This window comes from Mastigoproctus giganteus, chromosome 8, assembly GCF_048544385.1.
Source record: "Mastigoproctus giganteus isolate SK-2022 chromosome 8, ASM4854438v1, whole genome shotgun sequence".
In the NCBI taxonomy this organism is placed as follows: domain Eukaryota; kingdom Metazoa; phylum Arthropoda; class Arachnida; order Uropygi; family Thelyphonidae; genus Mastigoproctus; species Mastigoproctus giganteus.
Genome location: NC_143582.1, coordinates 80,170,653 through 80,193,015, shown reverse-complemented (window position 1 = coordinate 80,193,015; position 22,363 = coordinate 80,170,653). Strand labels below are relative to the sequence as shown.

At 41.3% G+C, this 22,363-nt stretch overlaps 1 protein-coding gene across 2 annotated transcripts in view; it reads right to left on the bottom strand.

Moving 5' to 3' along the window:
• Nucleotides 1-18,067, bottom strand: part of LOC150081671 (uncharacterized) — a 55,445-nt gene extending 37,378 nt beyond the window's left edge. Inside the window, exon 1 of one of the 2 annotated variants that reach the window (XM_090379540.1) lies at nt 17,991-18,067. The gene's annotated coding sequence lies outside the window, so the exon portion shown is untranslated. Of the gene's footprint in view, nt 1-7,351; nt 7,458-17,990 lie in introns of those variants that run through there. The other variant, XM_090379539.1, reaches the window with a different exon arrangement.
• Between the last annotated feature and the right edge of the window lie 4,296 nt (nt 18,068-22,363).

The following is a 22,363-nucleotide window of genomic DNA, read 5'->3' as shown; positions in this document are numbered from 1 at the left end:
AATAAGAGTTGGAAGAAGTAGAATCGTGTTTCCATGGCTTGATCATTCAGTGCAGGATTGCCTAAAAGACTCGAAAATCAATAAAGGAATTGGAAAGTGCAGAATCCTCAGCCGACAAAGTGAACGATGAATTCATCACTGGTTGAAATTATTTCAATTCAGGCAGCAGAATTAAAACACTTTTTTCTAGGATTGTTTCAAACAAGTCGTCTTTTGGACATTGATGTACAGAATAACATAAAATCAACTCAATAAAATGGAGAATTTAATATGAAAATTCTTCCTGATATCTGAAGAAATGCGAATGGTTCTGTCTATTTGATGATGAAGGTGGAGATGGAATTACAGATGATAATTCAGAAGAGCAGTGCCCATGGAAATATCTATAGAAAAGGAGTGATAAGATAGAATTATGAAAATTATTTGGTGGAGGGGTCATATTTGTATTGGCTTGATAGTAATTCGTACCTCAAATCACGGCCAGTACAATAGCGATTTGAGGAGAATGTAGTGAACCCACCATTTTCAGCCCAGAGCCCATCTGAAACTAACCAAACAGTTCTGGAACAGCAACTGGGAGTCAGAACAAGACTTTATAGTTCAAACGGAGAGCTAGTCGCAGCCTTACAACGGGGGCGGAGCAAGATTCCAACGTTCAAAATCAATAGCAAATCAATAGTGCTCTAGAATGGATACTAACCTAATTAATTTTGTAATTTTATTATTTTTTCACATCGAATCCCCCAGAACATGTGGAAAGTTATCGTACTTTTAGACGTACAAAAACAAATACTTAATTCCACCTGTAAAAGACCAGATTTCACTGGCCTGTCTCCAAACCCCAAAATCATTATCCAGTAATTCGGTCTGGTCACTTCCTCTGATGAGCTGTCTCCACCTCTGTCTTTTCCAGTTCGTTCAGTCTTCTCTTGCTCGCTCATCATTGGATTTCTTGGGATATATTTAGTTTACAGGGTAGTTTCCCGTTGCTTTCCCTGTTGGTAGAAGCTTCCTCTAACTGAAACTGCGTTTGACCTGTTTAGATTCTTCTGCCATCAAAACTCGAATTACCAGCCTACCTCCTGGTAACCAGATATGTAGGCTCTGTCTTCATAGCATGTTGAAGGGAAAGCGCTACACATCCTTCTTTCTCTCGTCTGTACCTGACCTAGATTCCCTCTGGGGTTGAAACCCAACCTTCCTCTAGGTTGCTCAAGTCCCAGGGCCCACCTCGTGGAGGTGAGAGTGGAATTGGGATGGAGAGGCTCGATGAACCCGTTGGTGGGTTCATGTATTCCGCTTGCACATCCCCTTGGCCCTTTGGCGCAAAATGAGGTCGGTAAATTGATAAATATTGAAACTGGTTTTGTTAGCACATCCGAGATTGCATCATCTCTGGTGGTCATTTATAAAGCAATTTCACGTATTAGGAAAAGACATCGCTGAGCACGCTCGTATATTAACCACTAGATTATAAGAATACACCTTAAATCAGAGGTTTCATTGATTGAATTTCTTATTAATCAAGACTTTCATGTTCACCAAGCAACTTCTTCTTCAACCAAAGCAATCTACCAGTTGCGTATCGCAAAGCTTAAACGATGAAGTCAACTCCTCATCCAAGCCTTGGTAAGGTTTCAAACAGAGCCAAAACATTTTTGGGCATCGAGATAATTCCAGGAAACGCAAAAGCATCTCCCCTCCTTTTGGGGACGAAGATAAACAGCGGAGCCAATCGCGTTTCAAACTTAATGTAAAATAAGCGAGTTGATGATCTTTTGGTCAGATCGCTCCATTTCTCCGTCCACCTTCTGAAGATACGCAATTAATAATTATAATTATCCTCATTATCCTCGAAATCATTTATTAGTCTATTATAGTTATTATTACCACCAACGATCGGGTGATTGATGATCCTTTGGGAGTAGTTACGGGCTTCGGCCTTTCTCATTCACCTTGCGTTATCCACCTAAATCATTCTTCTGCTTTGTTTTCCTTCCAATTAACTTCGTTTCATTATTCAAGCAAAATTCAGTTCGGCCTATCACTTTGTTATGAAATGGTTCATCCTCAATTTCGGGAATGTTATTTACTCTGGGTTTGTCTTTTAAAAGAATGTTCAAGAGCATATCAAAGTAATATTGTGTAAAAAGATTCAATAACGTTAAAATGAATATAAATTATCTATAATACAGTGAATCTCGACGATTTCCCCCATCCCCCTACATCGGTATCTGTTGACAGTGGTTTATCAAACTGCGAAAGATCACCACTGGTCGTTTATTCTTGATGTACGAAGCGGAAATGATATCTCCAGTGACATTCTGGCAACATTGGAGACTAATATTTATCCTCCAAATATCCCCACAGATGTAATTACAGGGTGGGAGGAGAGAGGTTGAAGGCCGAAGTCGATGCTCGCAGTTCCGTCATCAAACGCTTCTACAAAAGCGCTCTGGAAGAATTGGCTGGGAGATATGTTGTTCCCTTTGGAGATAAATCTACGAAAAACAATGGTCTGGTAATCCTCCGAGAAGATGTGGCACTCCAAGGAATTCCTTTATTACTATGACGCGCACGTCCCTTAGGCACAAAGAGGTTGGCTACTGCATGTCGTAAACATATTGCTCTGTGATTGCCGATTTTTGTATGACGAGTCATCTCGGCGTTCCGGCGTCCATTCCAAGGGTAATTCAATCACCCAATCACGACTTAGTCGATAAGCACTATGTTCACAACAACAAAGAGAAGTAAACAGGTTTACGATTATTTGACTTGACACCATCTAGATAAGTCAGACGGTTGTTGTATGCTGTCTTTGGAATGGAAGTTTTTAAAGTGGGAGTCGCATCGTGTCCTGTAGGATATTGCCAAATTTTTGCCATCATATAACCATTGTTTTCACTTTGATTTCCTTTCACTGCACATAGGGATGATAGAATGAATATTATATTATACGACATTTATTTCTTCGTGCTTTATACCAGGCCATCTTTGAGTTCTGGAAACGTACTTCCTCTCTAAAACTTAAAGCTAAGAAACGAAAAGAGTGGATTGTCCAATTCTTTTAGGCATGTTTATAAAAATGTGTCTGCGTCAATAAATGTTTAGAAAACACTGTTTCGATTTCTGTAATATCCCTTCAGATCTTGTTAACGCTTTATAATGGAGTAATATTAGTATGAGCCATATGGGGGAAAAGACCCGAGATTTTTTGCTGCATCGGCCAAAAATAAAAATAAAATAATAATAAATAATCTATGTATTTGATAGCTTATTTATTATTATTCTTCCACCCTCACGTAGATGTCGATCCAGCTGACCTTTGAATTCCCCAGGCTGTCAGCCTCAACCACCCATAGCTGCAACTTATTCCAGTAATTCGTGATCAGTCATATTGAGCGAAGAATGCCAAGTTGACTACCGCCGAAAGTTTTGAAAAATCTAAATTTTAGGAATTTTTTATCCATTCCACAAAAATAGTGACGAAACAAGCAGCGTTTTTTGAAATAGCGCAGAAGAAACTAAGGTTATGAGGAATAGGTATATAATGTCTCTAAATTGGGTTATTCTTTTTCTGGATGAAAATTCCAAGTTTCCGAGAAAAAAATAAACTAGGATCGTCACCTGTACTCGACTAACTCGGCCACGAGGTGAAAATAACCTACAAAAATTCTTCATCTCAATGGGATTCGAACCCAGGCCTTTTTCTTGAGGAGTGAAGAAAAGTTTTAATCATCCACGATTGTGTAAGTCTGCATTAAGTTCTCAAATTCGCCTAATTCAAAGCGACTGAGGCTATGAGGTGCAAAGTGTGTTAGTTGTCTGACGGCACCAAGAGTTTCACTCATCTCCACGTTGTGTACTCTGTTTGTATAGCACAGAACTCTGTGAAGGCCAGAGATTTAAAAAGTGTGTGGGGAGTGGAAGGATGTGTAGTGTTGTGTACCGTTGTTCTTCTGACTATTTAGCAGTTGGGCCCCTGTTGGTACCCACCGTTACCGCACTTGGCCCCCGGGGAGGCTGGTCAGGCACCCAGTAGATTTTTTCTACTCTGGCAGGCCCTGTCACCTGGTTTCCAAAGATTTCAGTGAAAAGGGCCTATGTGAAAAAAAAAAATAGATAAAAAAGGGGGTTAACGATAGAATATAAAAGGCCAAGAGAGGTTTATGTAAGAATGGTTTAAATTTGGACATTATTAATTGATAAGTTGTGTAGGGGTGTACACTGCGAGTGTTAGGGGGGAGACTGAAGGCTGGGGGAAAAGACAGAGGTATGGGGACGATAGAGAAGGTGACCCCAGAAGGCCAGTGAGGCATGTCCATGCCTCACCAGGCGGAAGAATGGGGTGGCAGTGGGAGGGCCTGTGAGGAGGTACAGGCTAGGGGGAAAACCAGCTTGGGGCTTTTGGGAACGTGAACGTTACTTCAGGGATGAATTTCTTTTGTAATTGCTCCCTTAGTGGATGATGTCCATCTGTCCTGGCAGGCCTGCTGGAGGTGAGCGACAAGGCGCCTTTTCTCTGTCTTACGATTGATTGCTGGGTTGGTGGTGAATCCAATGGTGGTAGTGGAGATTCCTTTGGACAGATGATACAATATTCTGCATCTAATTATTTCAAGGTATAGAGGGAGGACTCCAGCGAGGACTTGGAGAACAGGAGTGCAGTAGGTTTACCATCACCGTGCAGCAGTCTCTGGTGATGGTAAGTAGTATTGCTCTTTGAATGGTGGCTAATTTCTTCTGATTTGTGACAATAGTTGCCCGGTGATACCAGACCCCTGCAGCATATGAGATGGCTGGAATAAAAAAGGCTTTGTAAGGTGCCTCCGTAGCCAGGTGGGCAGGAGCAGCCGTGCATAGCACACACTTCTTGATTAGACCGGGGTTCGAGCCCGTGCCCACCGAATACGGAGGATGCGGAAAGGTCAGGGAATGACCACCGCATATCCCCGGAGCAATGTGGCCTTAATTGCTAATGCTCCTAAAAATCAAATAACAAACAAACAACGGCTTTGTAAAACAGGGCTAAGGTACGTCGGTTTAGACCCCAGTCCCTGCGAGTGACCCTTGCCACCAGTGTTGTGTAATTTCCTATCTTCTTTTGAATATACTGTAAGTGTGGGACGAAGGACAGTTTTGAGTCCAGGATTACACCAAGGTGCTTAAGCTGGGTGCGGTGCTTGATGGTTGCTGGGTTATGGTCATAATTGATCTTAATCTGCGGTAGTCTGGTTGAGCTAAGGTTACCTTTCAGGAGGATGCTAGAGGTTTTCTCAGCCGAGATTGTCAGGTTGTGCTGGGTAGTCCACTCCTGGAGAGCCAGAATGCTCGGTTAGCAGAAATTTCAAGCTGGGCTCTTGAGCTGGCAGGCACTGAAAGGATCAAATCGTCTGCATAGTCTTGGGACTTGACATGCCCAAGATCTTGATTTGGGAACTCATCCAGGACCACGTTCCAGAAAGTTCGTCCTAGGACCGAGCCCCTGTGGATCTTTCACACAGATAGCTTTTAATGCAGGAGTAGAGATTTTGAGGAAACTGTGCTTGCCTGAGCTTGCCAAGGACGCTTGGCCACCAAAGTGAATCGAATGCCCCGGCGAAGTCGACTGCAATTACAAGTAGTATTTTTCAGGTGTGGATTGAGCAGATGTTATCAGGTTATTTAGTGCGTCTACTGCCGAGTGCCCCTGACGGAATCCATACTGGTTGTCGGCCTGTAGGTTTATGTTTGTATAATACCTGTGAATTCTGAATAAGATGAGTCTCTCAAAGAGTTTGCTGAGAACAGTTAGGAGGGTGATTGGTCTGCATGATGTTGGCTGCTGTGGCAGTTTATTCGGATTCTTGAGGAGAAGTCGAAGGTTAGCTGTCTTCCAATCAAGTGGAAAGGATCCTTTTGCCGGACAGTGGTTGAAAAGGTTCAGCAGTATGGCTTGTAGTCTGCTACTCTTCTGACAATCTCGGGCTCCAGAAGACTAGAGGTATCAGTATTCTTAAATTGTACGCATTCTTCGGTCAGTTTGCTGGAGAAAAAACCATATAACACTCACCTGAGACCGACTAACTCAGCCATGTTGTGAAAAAGCCCATAAAAATTCATCCCGTTATTGATGGGATTCTTTTATTACTCAGACAGTAATTCTTTACAAATTTAACTCTGACTTCTCTCATTTCGCCATAAAAATCATGAATAGTTTAAGTGTTTTAAAAGTCACTTTTGATGGCATTCTGATGGACAGCTGTAACAAGAAATTTCGATATATTCTTTAAATAAAGGACGTTTTTCAGAGAAAGAACTTTGACTCGCTTAGGAACCGCAGAACCCTAAATACAACCCTTACCATGGTTCAGATTCCGATGGGATTTTAGTTAAAGAGTTAAATTTAGGAGATGCAGACATCAAAGTTGTTAACAAACACACATTCAATAAAAACAAATGTTTAAATGATAAATGCAGTAATGAATTTATCGAAGAGAAACTTGCCTTATGTTCCACACTTTTTGATTCCATAAATGGAGTACCACAAAGGAAACTGAAAACACCACTTAACTGCGCAGTATTTCAAAAACACTTAAGTCGCTTGTTTTTAAGAAGGGAAAGACCACTTCACAGTTGGGGATGGTCCCCTAATTTCACCTAAACGAAAGCGCGTTTGCCTTTCCATCAGTCGTAACTTAATTCCGTTTATTTCGAAGATATTTTAAATTGACTTCAAATAATTTGATTAATGGGTTCTTACGTTGGTGGCGCCACCTGTCCTTCCCTTGACTAGTTCCGAAAATTGACGATTTTAGATAATTAACGTCGTCTTTGATGCGAAACGGGCGTTCGACGCCCGTTTCGCGTACGATGAAGCGTCAAAAGCGGGGCTCGTTCTCATTCGTCGGCCAATTAGCGTCTTTTCTCCAAAAGTGGAAGACCCGTGTCTAAGTCGAGTGTCTGTTGCCAACCGCACGGTTCACCTATCATCAAAATCGCCGTTTTGATTTGTCGCTTCCACACTTCACCTGTTCCGAATCGGGCGGTTCACTGAACAGCCGCAAAGTGAACCCCATCCGCCATGGATTGCTCACCCGCAACAGACGAACTCTCGGGCAACTTCGAGAGTAACGAAGCACGAGCTGTTAAACGTAAACGGCTCGGGAGGAGCGAGCACCATCAAAGCATCCGCTGACCTCGTAGCAGGTTACATGCACGGGATCACGCGTCGATGGAACTCGCGACACGGTGTGCACCTGATGCCAGAACCGTACGTAAAGTGACCATATCGAACGACATTTTCACCTGTACGTGTCGTTTGTACCTGCGCGGAGAAAGCGGGTGTTAGTTATGTGGAAAGTAAACTCACCTCCATCCTGCTCGTGCATCCACAACAGCTCCACCAATCTCCCGCTGTCTGTCTGTCAGGAACTGGAGCAAATACTACCGTAGTTCGCGGCTTCCACCGAATTAACGAGTGCCAACCTTACGAGTGACAAGAGCAGACGAACTCAGTTGGCTCTTGCCCGGGAATTCACTACTGGCGCCATCTAGCGATCGGATGCGTTTCCCATTAGCCTACCTGCAGAAAGTTGGAGGTACTCCGAGTGACTTTCGGAGCGGTAGCCCGGCGTTGGGGAATTTAGTTTCAATAATTCGCGCACGCGCGTGTGTGCCTCGGAGAGATTTCTACCTGACGAAAGTCACGTGGAACCGTGGAAGGGTTAGTTACGAGCACGTCCTGTGAATCTTCTCAATTGCCTTCATTTACACGCTCTCTTGAACAGTGCGCTTATCGTGGTGAGTTTCCCAACCGAGAAAATCCCATTTGTAGGACGAGCTTTCGCAAGATGATGGAAGGAGATTTCTTTGGAAAAACTGTACGTAAAAACATTATTAAATAACTATAAAGGATGCATCAGGGTCGATGTCAAAAAGCAATAAAGTAGAATAAGGTATTTTGAACAAATTCAACGAATTTCAGCTTTGATTGCTACTTATCCAACATGTTCAAGGAAGGGGGGACTCTTGACAGTGGGGAACCAATAGGAGGCAGTGACCACAATACCATAAAGTGAATTGTATCTAAGGAAACCGATATAGTCAAAAGGTAAAGGACAGAGACTCAATTTCAAGAGAGGGGACTCTTGAAAGATATTTCTTGGGCTCAATTAACTAGCGAGACATCTGTATGGTGTCGGATACAAATATGCTATGGAAACGTAAAAGGGGATTATCCTCGAAGTCACGAGGGTATTAGTACCAGGGGTAAATTCCACAAACGTAAGATTCCAAAGTGGACAGCAGGTGGGATTAAGAGTTTGAGCAAAAGAAGCAGGCGTGGGACAATTATAGAAAATCGAGTGATTGACTTGTCTGAGCATTAGTAAGAGAGCCAATAAGGAGTTCTTTCCATATATGAATTCGAAAAAGGAGAGAGCGAATCCAACGGATCCCTTAATTGGCTGCAGTGGAATGTTCATAGAAAGCAGAAGACATGGCAGATGAGTTTAACACATTCTTCTCACTGATATTTATACAGTCCAAAGCAAGCTTCAAAATCAGGAGAACATTAAGGGATTAGACTGCTGTAAAATAAGTTATAATGATCTCAGACAAGAGTTTCTTAGAAAAATCACCGATATTGAAGGAGGACAAGACTGTAGGGGAATAGTATATATATATATTCACTTATAATCAAACCGTTGAGAATGCTAATGAGAGGATCATGCTCTCCGGGAAGATTCCCTGGAGGAGTTCGAGTGTCTTCCCCATCCACAAAGGTGGTGTCTAAGAGGAGAAGATAATTGTAGGCCACCGAGTTGGACTTCTGTGGAAGAAAAGATCATGGAGTCTGTGGTTAATGATGTCATTCAATATCATCTAGACAAGAACGAAATATTGAATAGATCCCAGCATGGGTTCGCTAAGAATCAAGCCTGACCAATCTGTTAAATTACTATGATGTAGTCTTTAGGCAGTTAGATGCAGGTAACAATTTTTACATTATACATACAGACTTTAGTCGCTTTTGATACGGTACCTCATGGGAGGCAAAATGGAAGAAGTTGGAGTTACTGGTGAGGTCCTACGTTGGATTGCAGGCTGTCTAAAAGATAGAAGACAAGAGAGTTGTCATAAATAGTCAGTGTTCGGAGTGGACCCGTGTTCGCGCCCCTCCTATTTCCAATTTTCATAAACAATACTGACTAGGGCATCCAAGATAAGCTCAAAGTTTGCAGATGATTTGATGGTGGGAAGGGTTGTTAACAATTCGTGCCAGGATAAGCTGTTTCAAAAGATTTGGATCGATTTTATGTATGGATTTCTGTTCCACAAAAGCTTACATATTTAGAACAGAAATCTTGGAGTCACGTATAAGCAAGGGGAAAGGAGCTAAATGTTGTTCAATACTAAAAAGATTTGTCTTCTGATTTAATCTAATCTGTACGTAGCTGAATTAATTGGTCTCAGGCGAGGGTAGCGTGGTTTTTTCTCCCGGAAACTCGGGTTAGTTTATAATTCAGCAAAGAGCAAATCGACCACAGAACACGCGCTATTTACAGATAGTATATAAGGAGCAATATGGTCCAAGTCTGATGCGCCTGAAACCCTATAGTAAACAACAACAACAACAACAACAGTCTGACCAGAAATTTTACATTCAATATAAACAGGCGGTTAGGAAAGCATTTTCGTTGGGAACGTTTTGTCGTTGGAGACTTTCTCTGGCAATGAAATTACACGCAGATGGCGTTGCTGTCTGTTCTTTTGCTCGATTAGCTGCTACCGGATGCCACCAGTGCTCATTAGCAAAGCCAGAAATTTTCATGCCGCTCGAGTAAAACGTACTTCTCTCGTGCCGCAGGTGTGCTTTATTCTCAGAAATAAGAAAATCTCTTTTTGATTCTTCCTCGGATGCTAAATGGTTTTCTTAGATGCACGCCATCGTGGAACTGAGCGGAACGGTTAAGACCAATTGTCATTTTTACTTTACTACGCAGACTTTGTACAAAAGAAGTAGAGTATTTTTAAGGCTGAGTAGCGTTTCCCTCATTAATTTTAGGAATCCAGAAGTAATTATAACTTCACTGGCTTTTGCTTTATTGTATTCGCATATATACAGGCTGAAATGTCGATCGTGGTGTTCTTGTGTACTTCCAAGGAACTTGAGCAAAGATGGCCAACCAGGGGACTCTATGACTAATAGTGAAAATAAGTAATAATTACAGTTTTGAAACCAGCAGTTACGATTTCACCATGGCTTTAGGAAGAATAGACTTACGATGATTAGACAACAAGTGGAGTAAGGAAAATATCTCGTTTTTGGTGTTGGTGTGGAGTAAGTTTGGTGTTGGAAAGTTTTTATGCTTCAGGACACTGCTTGTAGAACATAAAATTATATTTTATGGACTCGTGTTTGGCATACGGATAACTACCTTATGCCAAACACGAGTGGTGTTAGAACAAACAGTACTTAGTACCGCGCGTGGGTTGAAGGTTGAAGATGGAGAAAGGTATTTATTGGCATTAGACTTGAATTTCTGTAGATTGTAATTTTCGACAAATACCTGTGAGGGGAGATGGTCCTAGAAAAGGAAGTTAAAGGGATAAATGAGGAAGAAGAAAAGTTGGTTCTGTGAGTTTGACGTTGGACAGTAAGAGGATGCTGACTGATTGCAGCACGTGTTCGGACTATTTTGAAAGAGAGAGAGCAGGAATTATAGAAGCCAATTCAGAAGGTGTCCATAGAAGTATCCATAGAAACTGCATGCAGCAAAAACAGAACGTCTATGAGACAGAGAGTGGAAAGACTCTGTTAGAGATGAGTCATTAATTAGTCTAACTGTCCTCTTTTGAATGGAATCCAGAAGCTTGAGAGAGATTTTTGGGGTACCGTCCCAAATATGGGAACATTATTCCATGATAGGGCGAATTTGCGATTTGTACACACTGAACAGCTGTTTTGAAGAAAAGTAACGCCGAGAGCGAAAGAGAAAACCAAGAGGGATTAGAAGTCAGGGTAATCCTCAATAGAGATATATGATCTTGCCTAGAAATCATTAAGGTGGTAAAAGACCACGAATAAATAAAGTTAATAATGGAGCATTAGTGTGCACAAAATCTAGCGAATTTTTTTGGATTTCCCCAAACTGTCAGCCTCTACCACCCATGTAGGTAACTTATTCCAGTAATTTATAACTCGCTGACTAAAATAAAACGAACAGAAGATTACGAATGAAATTAGTTAAGATTTTCTACCTCTCCGAACGAAACAAAAAGATGCGCAGCAAATATTTATGAAAATAGATTGTCCTACCTTTATTATACTCGTATTTAGATGATTGAAGCTGTAACAAAATCGATGAGACGGTACAAGCGTATTTTGATTCAACAATTGGTGCTGAAGGATTTATACCGATGCGTCCTCCTTCCCCTTGCAGGATAGGGCAAATTTGTGTCTGAGCCTGTCTGAAAATCCTACTCGCTTGGTGGTTTTTATCCTCTTCCGTTATTGATCTTAGCATTAAGAATTGTTTTCGTTGTCGACGAGTTAAATTTGGGGATCAAGAAATCTTATTTATGAATAAGATTTCTAAGGCTACGATGTTCCAATACATTTTATGTTTAATTACGTGTGTTCTTTGACCTGTTTGTCTGTTTTCTAGCCAAATTGCGTATATGCTTAATTACGTACACTTGAAATGAAAACGTACCAAGCTATGTGAGAAATTAGACAGGAACTGGTGGGATAACGGACTCACAGTAACGATGCAATACACTCAAAGATACTCTTTCCGATTCGACTTGTTATTTGGTTCTCAGTTCCACGCGCAGAGCTCAGAAGGTACTCTGAGCCGGAACGTTGGATCCTGAGGTGGGTCAAGCCGAACGACGTTAACGAATCTCAAGATCGATTTTCCACTCCAACTTCGACCAAATCCCACGGAAAAATGTATATTCCCACCTGCTGGAAAACTCCTCACAAACTCCAAACTCCTAGAAAAGGATGGCTTGAGATTTCCACTCCAAAATGCTGTCAACAATTCAGTATGTTCCAAAAACGTATTCCCATCTAACACAATTCCCATCTAATGCTCCGACCGTAATTCCAAACTACCAATTCATTTATAAAAAGCAAACTAATTCAGATGTCGAACAGGATCGAAGTAACTGCGATGACCAGTTTTCCATATAAATGTATCACACTCTTGGCAAATTTATAGGGTGTTATGGGCATGATGAAAAGTTGTATGTAAATTTATAAAGCGCCCTTCCCATTCTGTAATTGGGCAAAGCAGGGGAGGAAATATATTAGAGGAAAATGATATAAATTATCTGTACGATAGACCGGAGGGTTGTCAAGGGCTGGCTGGGACCACCTAAATACAATAAATAAATGAACAATAAACGTCAAGGTAGCACAGAAGACAGTCTTACCATGAGTTACATCTGTGCGTGTAGCACAGTGGAATCGTCATCGTCCTTTCCACACCGGGTGAAAAAGGCCCGGGTTCGAATCCCGTTAGTGACGCGAGAAACTTTAATGGGCCTTTTTCATTCCGTGGCCGAGTTAGTCGGTCTCAGGCGTAGATGGAAATTTATGATTATGTTTAGTGCAAGAAATAAAAAACATAAAATTATAAAAGGGAAAAAAAATGCAGCTCGTTCTTCTGGCTACGCATGTGCACTGAAGGATTGTGTGGGCAGAGTCCCGGACACATCTTTCGGCCGTCTGGCTGCTCTGAAATAGCGACAGAATAAAACAGCAGCAACTTTGATCGAGAGAATTCCCAGAAGAATCGTTTACGTCAAAGATATCTCCCCTTTAACAAATAAACCATCCCTGATTGATGTTGGATTTAATTTGTCAACATTCACTAAACTTCAGTTCTTCGCAGTCTTCTGATTTCACTTTAACCACCCTCATTACGCTATCTTCCTTTAGATCCATTCCTGATGGTATATTCGATTTAAAAATAAAACAATTTGAAATCCTTTTTTGACTGGTTCCTTTCCAATTAGTTGTGCAGAAAGCGGAATGGCCAATACTTTAATCTACTGGAAGCAAATGCAATTCGAGTTTGTCTACTCTCTCAATTCACTTGCTGGTACCCACAAGAGAAATTCCCGAATGAGTATGAAAGAAGTGGACATCGGGAGAAATCGTTTTGATAAGTGATCTTGAACTCAAAAGTAAACACAACTTTAACGAAAGACAAACCTCCTCCAGAAATACCTTTCCAATAGACTCTCTTTTATTTCGGCTGAAACGACTTTCAGAAACAATTCTTTATCTCGCGGCAGACATTACAGCTTCTAGAAGACGCACCATAATGGCGTCCTTAAAAGAACACCTCCGCTGAACACGAGTGGTTTATGTAAAACTGCCGCAGGAGTCGGACTTAATGAAAAGTCGATACTTTTACTGGCATGGTTATTGCTGCAGCCAATTTCGGTGCTTGGACTTTAACAAGATACTCGACCACACTCTTCATAATGGTTATACAACTCAGAAAATATCAAATTATCGATGTAGCGTCGTAGAAAACAAAATTCCGAGTAGAGTTCATTCGCGTGGATCAAATTAAGCTTTTTAATTTGTTTTTATGAACAAATTGCTTTCGGTAAACTTTCCCTATTCATAAGAGCAGATGATGATTTAAGATTAAAGAAGAAATTGGAACGGAGGAATTAAATTCAAAATCGTTAAATGTCATCAGTTAATTCCTTGCGTTGGTCTTTCTTTTTCATGTTCATGTTCCGTTAATTCTTAAGGAAGAGGATGAATTTTCTCTTGGAGAACTCCTCCAGCTCTTGTAGAAGCCTCTACACAGTGCTAAAATAAAGATTTTTTTTTCCAAGAAGAAATTATTACAGATTTAGTTACCATGCGTAGAACTTTACATTTTAAGCGCGTTAATAAATAGTAACAATTCATGATTTATAAAAAAAAAGAGCAAAAAGTAATTTTGCGCATCCTTCATTCTTCCAATTAGCGCAAAATAAATAATAATTGTCAGATTTCCATTGAACCGATTTTAGTGAAATTCTAGTGCTCGACAAATATTTCTGAAAGATTTAAATGTAAAGTTTCATTAAAATCCATCCATTAGCCGAATTATTACATGCGGACGGATTGACTGATATATTGGTCTGATTTTAATGAAATCTAGGAAAGCGAGAGATCTTTCAAAAAGGCCGAAATATCAAATTTCATAATCACCCACCAGGAGCTGGGTTATTACATGCGGATGGACGGACGGACATGATGAAGACTGGTATTGCTTAGGTATGGAGAATGTCTTACCGATCTTGAGTGTGAGTATTCTTGTTAGTCTATTCTGTCGTTAGCAGAAGTATTTCCTTTAAGACAAAATACACTGCTCGACAAAATTAACAGAACACGTATAAAACGTGGTGTAGCTCTTATTTGGATACTTTTAAAATTTGAAGGAACTCCAAAAGTAGCGCGACATTTTTAATAAAGTATTATTTATTCTATTGCATCGCAGTATAAATAAATAGCGAAAGAACATCATCATTATATTTACTCGTGCATCCAGACTCAATGATTTATGCAACACGAAATTGAATAAATGAAAAGTAACAAAAATAAATATTTAAACAGACGCATTCTTTCTCTTCTCTTTCTGATGAAATCGCTGCCATTTTAACAGTAAAATAATCGGAGTTACTCAACGGCTCCAACCAATTCGGTGATCACAAACGCCTCACACGACCATCAGCATCCACGGAAGATGCAGCGCAGAGAGAAATCTCATCTCATCTTCGTAGAATAACGCGCACCTGAGACGCGTGAGATTGCGTCGCAATCGCGCTGAACGCGAATCTCGCAACTTGCACTTCCAGCCAAAATTCGCTAGATGCGCTTGATTCGATTACGAATTACGATCGTAATTTTGCTCGGTAAATGCTGTGACACGATCATTGGTCGTGGCGTGTCGCGAGGGGGGCTGAGTTACGGAGGATCGGCGTGCTGTCAATTCGAATGAGAAAGACGGGCGGAGAATGAATAATTTAATACTTAGTAGTGGCGTACGTTCTCTCCACCTCAAGTCCTCTTACGTCATCCACAAAATACGAGTCCACAAAATACGTTCATACTCCTGCGGACCTTTTTGACCATATGTCGCCATCTTGGAATATAAACGGAAACATTCTGATTGTTATTTTTTGGTTTTTGAGGAGAATATGTCGTTGGACACTGACAGATTCGTCTCAGACTCCAGTCTACGTATCTTGGAAGCAAAGAATATCCTCCAGCATTTCTCCGATTGATAGAAGGCGACGTCCCATTATTGGTCGTCAGAATAAACGAGACGTTTTTTGTTGTGGTCTCAACCGACTCGCTCCTAAGTACAAAAGACGTAAGCAGAATCTCTTCGGGCTAAAACAAAGGCAACTGACATCTCTGCGAGTGCCATCTCTGTTCACCTGTCAAGAAGTTTAATACGCCGGGTTTCACAAGTGCAAGTACCTCTTTAATCTCAGAAAAACCTGTCGAGTACCGTTGGAAGGTTACCTCACCTTGGAATTGATCTGCTAAAACAGCAGATAAAAGCGAACGCTAAAAAAAATTCCGGTTAGAGATCTGTCGTTAACTTCCACCTGTTCTTGCAGTGTTTGGAAGAGTGCGCGAGTCATTTGTCACTTTCTCCCCCCGGATGGAAAGGTTAGAGTTCAAATATCGAGGTCGTGTAACAAACAATTTCTGCTTGGGATTGTTCTAGTTAAGGAAGGCCCGATTTTTAGAGTAATCCGTTGACAGGACCACATTTCAGTGGAACCTCCAATAAGTGCGTTGCCCTGGTAACCATCGGATGTTCATTTAAAACAGACGATGGCTGATGAGCATCCAGGAGATGTTGGATGATGGAGATGATGATGGATGATGAGCATCCAGGAGATGCCCATCATCCAGAAGGCAAATTGAACATTCCAAGGACATTTAAGAGGTTCAGTTTCGTCCCAATCTTCACGCATTTTTTCCGTCTCTTGTATGGCGACGATTGTCGAGAGCGTAAACAGAACTCGCAATGCTGTGAAATTCAGATCGTGGTTCGCCCACGGCGAAATATTCAATATCGTGCACACCCGAGTCTCTAATAAACAGATCCAAACTTCGATGGCACGTGTTTGAACTTCTGAATTTGTTCTGGGCCTCCGTGGTTGCGGTTCTGTCAGCGTCATCATTTACATAAGAAATGTAGATTGAGCTGGAGAAGACGAAAGTGCCATTCAGTTAGAAATCTTCCGCAACTAGCGATGCGGGATTCTTGTTTAACCTGGTTTCAACGTTAACGAAATATAATCCGTTACTGCAATTACCGCGTGCTCTTTCTCGGTTGCGACAAAGTGCACGTGCTGGTATTGCCTGCTGGGATTAATGAAGCCGCGTTGAAGTTAATGCAGTGTTTTCGTCGCTTGTAATGTGGAACGCACTTAGCCGTAGGCACTCTTTGTCTCTGTTAATGGTAGATCGTCTCCTTACTCCACTTTAAAACGAGAAATTTAGTTGGATTTCAGAGTCCTTGGAGAATAGACATGGACTGAATTAGTTCGCAGTCTGGACCGAATGAACTAACAACGGTCAGTGCAATTTAATATACGAGGGGAGGAGGATTGAAGTTTTTATTCCAATATAGATCGCAGTTTTCGTGAAAGACAATATTGCCAATCTGTGCTGGAATTTCCTGTGTGTTCGCAGAAAATATCAGATTTCTAACTACTTTCTGTTCCTTTACAGAAGGTTTTGAAGTGTGAGAGTTGAATGAAGATGGCGACTGTTGGGAGAATCATCCACCGTGCAGTCATTGAGTACCTTCATTTAAACAGAATGTAGCTGAAAGAAACTCGTGAAGAATTGCAGCAAATATTTGGGAAATCTTATCCTTCCTTCTTAGGCTTCTTTCAAAAAGTATTGCAGAATTTAAGTGAGGAAGAGACAGCATTGAAGGTGCACTCGCAGTTGAAGGCCTGTTACTGTGTTTGTTACCGTGGATGCCATTTTTCACCTGATCATGCAAGACCGCAGAATAATTCAAGCACACGAGACAACATTCAACATCTTTTATGAGTGAGCTCACGGTTTTGTGGTGAATGTTTTAGGATTTTGAAGAAGGTTTCTTCAAGGTTGGTCCCCAAAGCATTGAATGCATGTCAGAAGCGAGAAAAAGTGAGGCGCTGTCATGAGATTGTGCAGCTTTTTGGAACAGTGTAACCATCCCTCTTCTTCCCCTCCTAAAAAGTTCCCAGTGCAGAATTCGGTTGGGAAAGTCATGGCATCTGTCTTCTGGGATGCAGAAGGAGTGATCATGGTCGATTCCCCGGAACGAGGTGCCACTATCAATGCCGAATATTATTCTAACCTATTAGAGATGTTTCCATGAGGAATTGAAACTCAAGAAGCGCAGAAATTGGCCCAAGGAGTCCCCTTGCATCAAGACAATGCATCGGCTTACATGGTGTCTATGACTCAGGTAACACTGCGTGAATGTGGATTCGAGCTAGTACAACATCCGCCCTACTCAATGACTTTGGCTCTATCGGACTATTTTCTATTTCCAAATCTCAAAAAAGGACTTTAAAGGGCAAAAATTTCACAGCAACACCGCTGTGATCGATGCAATCAACAACTGGATTGAGTCATCTTCTGAATTGTATTTGAGCGGATTACGAAACGCAGAGGACCGTATCAGAAACTCCCCTCGTATACTCCAGGATTACAGCTAGCCTAGGATTAGTACGTTCAGTCCCATGGGTGAATTAAGTGAAGTTCCTGATATAGTAAGAATAAAAGCTGAAATGGCGTCACCGCGCATTGATACATATTATTTACCAACTATATAAATAGGTTATTGTCATACACTTCTAGATGAAGGCCAATTGTTTACAAAATAGAAAATACAAGAACGTTTCCGTATTTAGTGGTCACGTGGGCTCGAACCACGGTAAACTCAAACTCCACCCATAACATTGCTTACCTTTTGCAGATAACTTCTTCACAAATCTTGACATGGCCGACCGTCGAAACTGCCGCATTTCTGACCGCGTCCCTGCGACGCAAACACGGATCATAACTCCCACCTCTCTCGCTCTCTCCCCCTCTCCGTCTCTGGACTGGTCTCTAACGAGCACGTGTCGGCACTATATACACCTCGTCGGAGGTTAGACAGTCGCCTGGCAACAACAGCAAAGCGATAAACACGCGCACCCGCGCGTGGAAGTTAAGGACGAAGCCCAGGAAACGCCGCGTCCCCGTTGCTGGAAAACAAAATGTGAGAAGTTGAAAGTGAAATCCGAGCGGCCGTGTTGCGCCGCCCGAGAAAAGGTTACGGTGGTAGAGGGCTCTCTCTCTCTCTGCACGCGATTTATTCCTTTTGGTTCGACTTAATGACAGCGAAGAAAGAAAGAAAGGCCTTTCCTCAGTAAACATCCCATCTAATGAGGCTATTTCTAAGTAGAAAGTTAATTGTACGCTGACAAAGAGGAAACACAAATCTCGTTCCCCCGAAAGAGCGTCGATTGTGGGAGTACATTTCGTGCCATTGACTTACAAAGGCATCTGATGAGACAAACTGTGAATACAAACACTCGATGGTTGTTGCGTTCTTTTCTGTTTATGGTCGGAGAGGAGAAAAACAAACGCGACTGTTTGTTGGGAAAAATTAAAAACAGAAAGTGGATTCTGCGGCAAAAACAACGAAACTAACAACGTACATATGGAAGGGCATTCAGCCACTGTGGCTTATGACAAACATATGAGTCCATCTGATTGGAGAGATGCAATTGCTGAAGAGTTTCTTGAAGACCTTCTCAAACAGAAAAGTAGCGCCATGACATAAAACGGCTTACCCAAAGAGCTAGCCATCCTAGAACCAACGTAATGATGCAATAAGTGCCACAAAGAGTTTTCTTGAAAGGACTGGTACTCCACAGATTCACATCTGTTGGCACACATTGTACCAAACATTGAGCAGTCGACTACCCAGCAGAATTCTGAACTCTCGTCGGGTACATTACCTTCTTTGGTTCACAGATCAATGTAGTTCACATGTAAGAGTGGATTCTCAACTTTAAATCTTGCTTCCTTTATACTTCACACTGCCTTCACATTTATAGTTCTACCCATGCCTCTTCGTCGCAGAAAGGTAATATTCTCCCTCACTCACCCTTTCTCACTACTTAAGTAAATCTATTCACATCCTTTGTTCGATTACTCAACCCCCAACCTATCTGCCTTGCCTAATGTCTATGATTAACTATCAATTTTTCAGGGGATTTACTTGTACCATTGCTTCTTGCATGCTCTCCCTTATTTTTTTATCTTTCTTCTAGATAGAGTTCTTTCTTACAGGATCTACCGTCTTCATTGAATGTCTTCTGCAAGGCCCTTGGCATTCCTCTCTTTGATGCGGCTATCACAAAGGTTCTTCTTACTATTGGACGCCTCTTCTCCTTGCATAAGAAAGATTTCTGGTGCTCCTCGTCAGGGAACTCTATTTCTTTAAACACTCCTTTACCTGTGGACTCTTCCCACCATTACTTACTAGATACGCTTCACTACCCCACACTCCCTTCCGAAAAAAACACAACTTTTTCATTACTACTTCTATCTTCTCCCGACTTTCATACTTGACCTTTTACCATCTCACCTCCTCCAACCTTTCTCCACCACACCAAAAGAAGTAAATCCCCCTTTCTCCACCTCAACCAACTTTTCTCTGCAATCACCAAAAGGAAAAGCCCCTTCTCTCAACTTTTCGCGTCCTTTTTCATTTCCATCTCATCCTCATATTGTCTTGGTCCCCATGAAGGTATGACGCGCCATTGTCACAATGTATTCATTCTCTGCATTCCAATCGATCTCCTGATCTACCATTTCTATTTAAGCGACTCCACTTTCCTGTTAGCCGAAGTTTCGTCAAGGTTCAACTCGCAAAGCCTCTGTGGTACCAGAACAGGTTTATAAAAGCAACAGTATCTTAAGTAACGAATCTGGACGTTTATTTGTATTTATTTTTTATTTCGGTATTATTAGTCCAGGACCGGAATCTTGATACCCAAGTTGGAACTAATAGATTCATCCATACAAGGCGAAGAAAAGGGCAGCGTTTGGGTGAATGTTTTCGATGCTGTAAAAGCTTAAGAAATGACCGTCAGGAGTCATAACCTTCGGCAATCGTCATGGTGACTGCTTGTTATTGTCATCGCCATCGGCGCTGTCACCTGGGAGATTCGGACACGAGATAATTAATAGCCGAAACCTCAGAAGTCGCTTGAGAGCCGACGAACACGATGCGTGCGACACGTGTGTGGTGGTGTCGTTGTAAAAGCTGTTAATTACCAACGTGCGGATGGCCGTAAACACATCAGGCGATCGTCGACTTGTTTGGCCCAGTTACGGCAGCGACGACCTTCCATCTGACCTTGAGCGTGTCTGAATGGAACATCTGTTGTAAGAAAGATCGCGAATAGACAGTCATTTGAGAAGTCGCTCACCTCCTCCCTAATTACGAAGTCTTAACCACGAGCACGGAGGTTACCACTTTAGGTTTAGTAACGGAACACGTTTTTAAGATTTAATCGCAATGAATCAAGTGGGCTTGTCTTTTTGGTAGAAAATAGGCTTCTGGCATTTGTCTAATTTCTATTTCAGGGGATCGATACACCACTTAAAACTGCATAAATAACGCGGGGTTAAGCGTTTTAAATTTTTGATATTTATTACATACCCATCCGCACGAACACATCTATTTTAAAAGCGAATATCAAGTATTGAGGCAATCTAACCATCTTAGATTCGAGTTCAAATATGAAACCCACAAATGGTCTGCTGTTCTCAATTTCTCCTTCTATTCCATTTCATGGTTCAACACTTGTTTCGCTTCCTTTTTCCCTGCTGAGGAGAAGAATATAAACTCTGCTTGAAGTCTTTCCAGGAATGTCCCAAATCGTGTTATTTATTGACGCGTATTTTTCAATTTTGGGATTTCTTTTCGCATTAATGGACATCACATAATGCAAAAACAGAGGGGAAATCTGTTGAATTTTAAAATCCAGATGATGTTCCATTCCTTTAATTTAGACGAGCAAAATCAAAGATTTAAATTAATCTTTCATCTCCAAAATCTTTGGTGTTAACCGAGCATTAGTAATGCATTAGAAGCAGGCTTAGCAACGAAGAGAAGGGCATCGGGAAAAGAACTCATTCGATGCATAATTCCATCTCTTCCGGGGCACATCCGTTATTCTTCCTGCAATTGGATTATCTTCCGAATCAGTTGGGGTGATTGATCATTTATCATTCGCTCTAGAATTGCTACCAGTTGCTTTTGTGTATTCCTCTTTGTTTTCGCGTAATTTCGTGCTGACGACCCTTTCCCTACTGCAGCAATTTATATCTGTCAAACGATCTCAAAAATTTCATTTCAGTTGCTTTCTTTGTTTTGTTTCCTATTAGCACGCAAAGTGATGCTCCATCTCTCTCTTATTCTTATTGATGGAGTAGAAAAGGTAGCTATTTTTAAGCAGTTAGCAGCGTGAAGTTTATTACCGCATTTACTCGCGTAGTTTTCCGCATAATACACACACAAAACATTCTGAGAATCTCTCGTGTAAGTTGCTCACTCTTACCGAATACTAAAATAAGAACACCATGAAAATCCAAATTAAGAAATGGCTGCTTCCATACTTGTAAATATTGTTGCTAAAGTAGGGAGAAAAACAACAGGAGACTCAAGGTACAGAAGAATTTAAATCCCATCAATGACGCGAGGAATTTTTATGGATATTTTTCACGCCGAGTTCTCGGGCGAGGTCTTTTGTCACAGAAACTCGGGTTTTTCATTCAGCAAACATCAAAATGGCCTAAGTTACTGATGCACCTATAACTCTACAACAACAAAACATCCACTGAAGAAACTGAAAAGCAATGCTGTTGTGATTTGGTTGTATTTCTGACTCCTGTAAATCCTGAGACTTGCAATGCGTTTGTAAACCAGTTAAAGTTATCAGAATTGGCCACAGTTTTAATAAATCTATCTCGTAAGATTTATTACTGGATGGAAGAGGGATTATCCAGGAGCTGCTGTAAAAAATAGCTTCTTTTATACTGTTCACTGTTGAAAACATTCAGTATTCAATAAGACCATTGTCCCAACATTTGGCCTTCTTCTTTTGAAAATCGAATTAAATGACAATGCATTCAGAAGGTTCTGTGCATCGTTTCCACTGTAAATTTAGATTATTAAGCAGTCTGATTAGGGTATTCTTCGAAGTGTATTTGAGATGCTGTCGCTACCATCTGTTTTCTTATTTTTGCTTTATTCTAAAGGTCTTTTTATCTTTCTAGGTC